This window comes from Sorex araneus, chromosome 8 (assembly GCF_027595985.1).
Source record: "Sorex araneus isolate mSorAra2 chromosome 8, mSorAra2.pri, whole genome shotgun sequence".
Lineage (NCBI taxonomy): Eukaryota > Metazoa > Chordata > Mammalia > Eulipotyphla > Soricidae > Sorex > Sorex araneus.
In genome coordinates, this window is record NC_073309.1 from 21,557,101 (window position 1) to 21,563,633 (window position 6,533).

A 6,533-nucleotide genomic window follows, 5' to 3' on the forward strand; every position below is an offset into this window, starting at 1 on the left:
TATATTACATAATATATGTTCCGGAGCCTAGCCACAGCCATGCTCAAGGCCCCTCTCCACACATTCGGACAAGCCTCACACGTGAAGAAACCGGCAGAGGAACCCAGGTGTGTGGGACCCGGGGCTGAGACCTCCAAGCCTGCTTGGTTCAGGACTGGGCCTCTTCCGCCCAGATTCCCCATTTTCCAGTAGCTAGGCAGTTACACACAGGGACTGCCCTCGGCGCCATGTAATTCCACCAATGGCCAGGATCCAGAGACTATAAAACCAAGCTCCTAGAAGACATCTTATGGCCTAGTACTCCTTCTGGGAGAAACTGGCAAGCTACTGAGAGTTTCCTGCCCACATGGGTGAGCCTCGCAAACTCCCCATGGCATATTCATATGCCAAAACCAGTAACAATGATAGGTCTCATTCCCCTGACCCTGAAGGAGCCTCCAATACAACACAATTGGGAAGGACGAGTAAGGAGAGGCTTCTAGAATCTCAGGGCTAGGATGAATGGAGACATTACTGAGACCGCTCGAGAAATTCGACAATCAATCGGATGATATTATGTAAATATATATAACATATATGTATGTATTGGTCAGTAATCTACATTCAGCTTTATTGTTTGGGCTATTTATTCACTCAACAATTATTTCCAGAATATCTCTTCATTATTAAATATGTGTCTCATTCCAGACTAGAAAAATGAAACATCTACAGAGGTTTCGGGATTGAGGGATAAAGACAAGAAAAACAGTGAAGACAAAAAAAAATATGGCAGCTAATGGGTCTTACAATAAAAGTACAATAATCATAATAAATCAAGATAAGATATTCCACAGCTGCCACCATGTCAGCTCATTTACTGGTTCTGCTCTACAGATGCACAACTAAATCTCCGAGAAGATGCACTCCAATCCACTAAAATTCATGGACACATGACCAGTCCCCTAGCTGAAAATGCCAGGGTGTCCTTGGGAGGATAGTGGTCCTAGTGTCCACCCTGTTAAGGCTAAGAACATAGTTAGAGGGTCAAGGAGATAGCACTGGGGCCAGAGGTTGAAGCTTCCTGGTACCACATGGCATTTCCAACGTTACAAGGTCTAGTTCTAGAAGCCCCAGAGAACTGGGGGATGTGACCCTAGTGAGAGCTGGGGCAGCATTTCATCCTCTGGCCCTAATGTTGAGCCACCTAGTCCAGGTAACAGACTATCAACTGAAGTGGTATCCAGGTTCCCTGAGCACAGCCCCGTCCCCTCAACCTTGCAAAAAAAAAAAAGTAGAACAAAAGAAGAACACATGAAGAGACTGATAACAGACATCCCACAATTAACTAGTCTCCAATCATGGTCAACAGCATGTAATTTAAGCAACATTCCACACGAAAAAAAACAGGACAAAGGAGGGTCTTCATGCTTCATCTAGAGTAGCCAGTTTGAGTACATAATATAGTAAAGTCAATGACAGGTGATAAGTAATGAAATGTTCTTAATCCTTCATAAAAATCCTACCCTAGGGCTGGGGCCGGAGCGATAGCACAGCGGGTAGGGCGTTTGCCTTGCACGCTGCCGACCTGGGTTCGATCCCCGGCATCCCATATGGTCCCCCAAGCACTGCCAGGAGCAATTCCTGAGTGCAAAGCCAGGAGTAACCCCTGAGCATCGCTGGGTGTGACCCAAAAAGCAAAAAAAAAAAAAAAAAAAAAATCCTACCCTAGGGAAATATACAAACCACTTTCTTGTTTCCTAATAAGAAAATCCATTGTTCTAATCAGGAAAGCTATGCATCCTGCCCGGCTAACAACATTTACAATTTCTTTCTTTCTTTGGGTGTACTGCAGTGCACTTGCTAACTGCAAAGTCCTAAGTTCGTATTCAGCAGTACAACTCTAGTAGAAGTGCAAGTTCTCTCTTTCTTGGACAATTATAGCCAAGTCTCCGGTGCTGTGACTAACTATGGGTGTGGTAATTGGTCACATTAGTCACAATTAGAATTGTCTAATTCAGTTGTGTGCATTTGAAATCTGTCATTTGAAATGATAAGTTTGTCTCTCTTTCCAGTAATATTCTAGCCCCATAAGAGCAAACTTCTTGTCAAAACTGTTCTCATTTCAACTAGATTAACTCTTCCAATCCATGAATACGGACTGTTTTTCCATTTCTTTGTGTCCTCTTCTACCTCTTCCAGCATGACTTAGAGTTTTTAAAGTCTTTCACCTTCATGTTTTTTGTTGATTTCCAGTTATTTGATTTCTTTTAAGTTCATGTCAGACGGGTAATATAACAAGATTTAAGAGAGACACATATTACACAATTGTGTGAACACCCAATCATCATGCTTATGAACTGGTTAAGAACCCAGGGGCTGGAGCAATAGCACAGCTGGTAAGGCGTTTGCCTTGCACGGGGCCTACCGGGGTTCGATTCCCAGCATGCTATATGGTCCCCTGAGCACCGCCAGGAATAATTCCTGAGTGCAGAGCCAGGACATTGCTGGGTGTGACCAAAAAAAAAAAATGCAAAAAAAAAACAAAAAACAACCCATTATTTGATGTTTTCTGAACACTTTGGTGAGAAGATGGATGAGGACACTACTCAGATGTTACTCCCTGGCTCTGTGCTCGGGAATCACACCTGGCAGTCCTCAGGGAACCAAATGGGTTAGAACTCAGGTCAAAAACATGGAGGAAAAGCACTGTACTATTGCTCCTGCCTCATCTATTTTTAAATTTTGAAGAGCTGTTAAATATTTTCACAGCGGACCCATCTTTCCACCTTCCTGTCAATGGTACACAAAGTTCAGGTTTCTCCACAAGATGACTATATTTTTCAAAAGCTCTGAGAGTTAACATATCTTGGAGTTCATTTTTAAAACTTCCTCTCTAATTACCCCTCTCATTTTCCTCTGAACAGTATTATATGACTTATATTCACTGATTGCCTACTTTTGCTCCCTGGAGATTTTGTTTTCAATGAGTAAGTGGCAGTTCTCAATCTCTAGAAGCTCACTGACCAGCGTGATACTAGTAAATTACTATGTGATATCAAACTGTCATCATATAGCACTGTAGTACTGTCCTCCCGTTGTTCATCGATTTGCTCGAGTGGGCACTAGGAATGTCACCATTGTGAGACTTGTTGTACTGTTTCTGGCATATCGAATATACCACGAGTAGCTTGCCAGGCTCTGCCGTGCAGGTGGGATACTCTCGGTAGCTTGCCGGGCTCTCCGAGAGGGACAAAGGACTCAAACCCTGACCAGCCACATGCAAGGCAAACGCCCTACCCACTGTGCTATCACTCTAGCCCTGTCATCATATATATACATATATATGTAAAAAAATAAAAGCACTACAGCAACATGTATGGCAAAATTTATGTGTCCTGGACATTGTTGGCTAAAATTTCAAAAAGAAAAAAAAAGAAGATAGCATTGCATTTTAATCTAGACTTCTGAGAAGAGGTTAAAAGTTGAAAAGACCATATTTTTAAAAGTGTATTACAAACTGAGAATAAATAATGATTAAATAAGGCAAATAGATTTGAGAGATTGGGACCGGCCCTTAAAAGCATTGAATGTTATGCAAAATTCTTGTTTATATTTATATCAACACTGTATGTACTTCAAATTTCATTCATAAAAGTTTAAAACAGGATGAAGATACAATCTACCTATCAGAGATTAGTTGTCTTCTATGAAAGTCCAACCAGACTTCAGCATTTCAAGTTTAACATTGTTGTCACACGGCTGCGATTCAGTCATCATCTCGGATTGTGACAGAGGCAGAAGGTAGACACCCGACAGCCAATCCCACAGTATGATAAGCAGTGTTTAAAAAACCTAATGAACCATGCTTCCATTAATTTGGTCATGCAATAGAACCATTGTTCCCCTTAATTAAGGGTTTCTCTGTAGGGGGCACCATGATAGACACTACTGAGAGAGAGTCCTCATCAGCCTTGCAGGACTAGTATCAAAGTCGCAGAAAACTAATGCATACAGATTCCAAGGACATCCAAATACAAAGTTCCATCACTTTTAAGCATATGTAAAGGCATATGTCATACCAATATTTATGTGTGTATACACATCTATATGTCATTTGAGTGTGTGTACATATGGGAATAGATTTTTAAATATTTACTGAGAATCTATACACACATTTTATAGTTTATATGTGTGCATATATAAATCTAAAGGAAGAATGCCTTCTGTAGAACAGAGGATAAGTAGGTGTCATTGGCAGGTGCATATATATATATATATGTATATATATATATATATATAAATAATATATATATATATATATAAATAGAATAGATTGTGGACCTTTGGGGGAAAGTATAACTCCTTGCATTTATCAAGAAAGTTCATTCAAGGATGTTTTGGAAAAGTTCAATTTTTAAAGATAATCATCTGCTTTCTACATTTTGCACATAAAGTCCTAACCATTAAGGTAGTGAATCATAGATCACAGTTAGCACAACCCAGATAGAAGGAGAAAGCATTTTTCACAAGAAATAAAAAATTTACTACCAATGTAATGTTATCAGGCATCAGATCATTTTTATCAGGAAAAGCACCATACAAAAAACCTTTCCGTGTTATTTGGGTATGAACTAACCTTATTTTCTCTGTCCCTAAAGCTAACACTTGTGTGATTATTTGATATATATATAATTTTTTATCAAAAGCATTAGTGCATATCAGTGAGAACTTTCAACCACCTTGAAAATGACTTTTAGAATATTTCATTAGCAGACTGTCTTTCAGAGCCTGAGTTGACATTCATGTTTCTTCATACTAGTCTTTCATCCATAAAGCCCTTTGTTCTGCTGAACAGTTTCCAGACAATGTGGGCAGTCAAAAAAAAAGAAAGAAAGAAAGAAAGAAAAAGAAAAGAAAAAGAAAGAAAGCTCCCATACCAACATTTGATCAGCTTTATTTAAATCTCTAATAATTTTTTGATATCTTTCTAAGAATTTTATTTTTCTTTTAGAATTAAAAGATTCTCCCCACACACACCTCCCCAAAAATTCCAAATTCAATAAACTGGAAATGTGATATGTCAGAGAAAATCGACACAACTCATGGTTAATTTTTTATCTTTTTATCATTTTAAGTAAAGCATATTAGAAAATCACTGCTGTGTTCAGTTCAAAGGCTTATTTTTAATTACTGAAGTCTGAATATTTAGTACCCAAAGTATTAGGGAAAAAGGCATTCTGAGGGCCGGAGTGATAGTACAACTGGTCGGGCCTTGTCCACAGCCAACCTGGGTTTAATCCCCAACATGCCTTATGGGCCCCTGAGCTCAGGCAGGAGTGCTCCCTGAGCACAGAGCCAGGAGCAAGCTTTGATCACTGCAGGATGTGGGCCACCCTCACCCCCACAAAAAAGAAAGGGGCTGGAGAGTGTGTGTCACTTGCCTTGCACACAGCCAACCCAGGTTCAATCCCCGCATCCCCTAAGGTCCCCTGAGCACTCCCAGGAGTAAGATTCCTGAGTGCAGAGCCAGAAGTAACTCCTGAGTATCGCTGAGTATGGCCCTAAAAGAACAAAGAAAACCCAGTCAATTAGTCTATTAACATTTCATATGCACCAAAAATAAGTATTCAAGTGTTATTAACTCAAATAACCAGATAATTTTCAGTGATTTAATGAAAATAAAAGGCGAGGAGGCAGGGAGAGAGTGGAAGGGAGGAAGAAAAGGACTAGAAGTAACATAAGGATAGGAGTGGAAGATGTTGGTAAGGTGCTAGAACTGTGTACATCAAAGCTGAAAACATTAACACTGTTTGTGCCCATGTTACCAAAACTATAATGATGATAATATATAATATATATAATATATAATAATATATAATGTATAATTCCCTTCCCGGAGTAAGTTAAAGCAAATCACACACAATATGGAATTCTACTTCACGAATAATTTAAAGGCCATGGATCTGACACAGCATTGTAGAGTGCATGCCTCACATGTGTGGTATCCTGGGTTTGATCCTCAGCACTTTGAAAAACAAAAACTGTATCCTCAGAAACACAACAAATTTGACACTAAAGTCATGTACTGCTGTATTCAGATATCCCCCACATTGCAATTTAGTTTTTAACAGCTCTTGTAGAGGTTGTATCTTAAGCAAAGGAAGTGGGTTTTTTTTTATGTGTGTATGGGAGGAGGGGTGGAATAAGAGGGAAGAGGAATGCCTATTAACATGTGTATTGATGTCAGTTTTCCATCCATTTTCACATTTATTAAAAATTTTTTCCTTTCCCATTGATAATAGAATCTCAGTTATAATTAGTTCTTAGACTTGTTTCATAGTTTATATTCTCTTATAATTTTATAATGTTAATTATAACATAATTTATACGGGCTGGAACGATAGCACAGTGGGTAAGGTGTTTGCCTTACATACAGGCCGACCCAGGTTCAATTCCTCCGTCCCTCTCGAAGAGCCCAGCAAGCTACTGAGAATATCCTGCCTGCATAGCAGAGCCTGGCAAGCTACCGGTGGCATATTCAATATGCCAAAATC

At 39.5% G+C, this 6,533-nt stretch overlaps 1 pseudogene; it reads right to left on the minus strand.

Annotated features, from left to right (window-relative positions):
* Positions 1 to 2,255: 2,255 nt before the first annotated feature.
* On the minus strand, positions 2,256 to 2,348 carry LOC129406916 (small nucleolar RNA U13; annotated as a pseudogene).
* Positions 2,349 to 6,533: the final 4,185 nt, after the last annotated feature.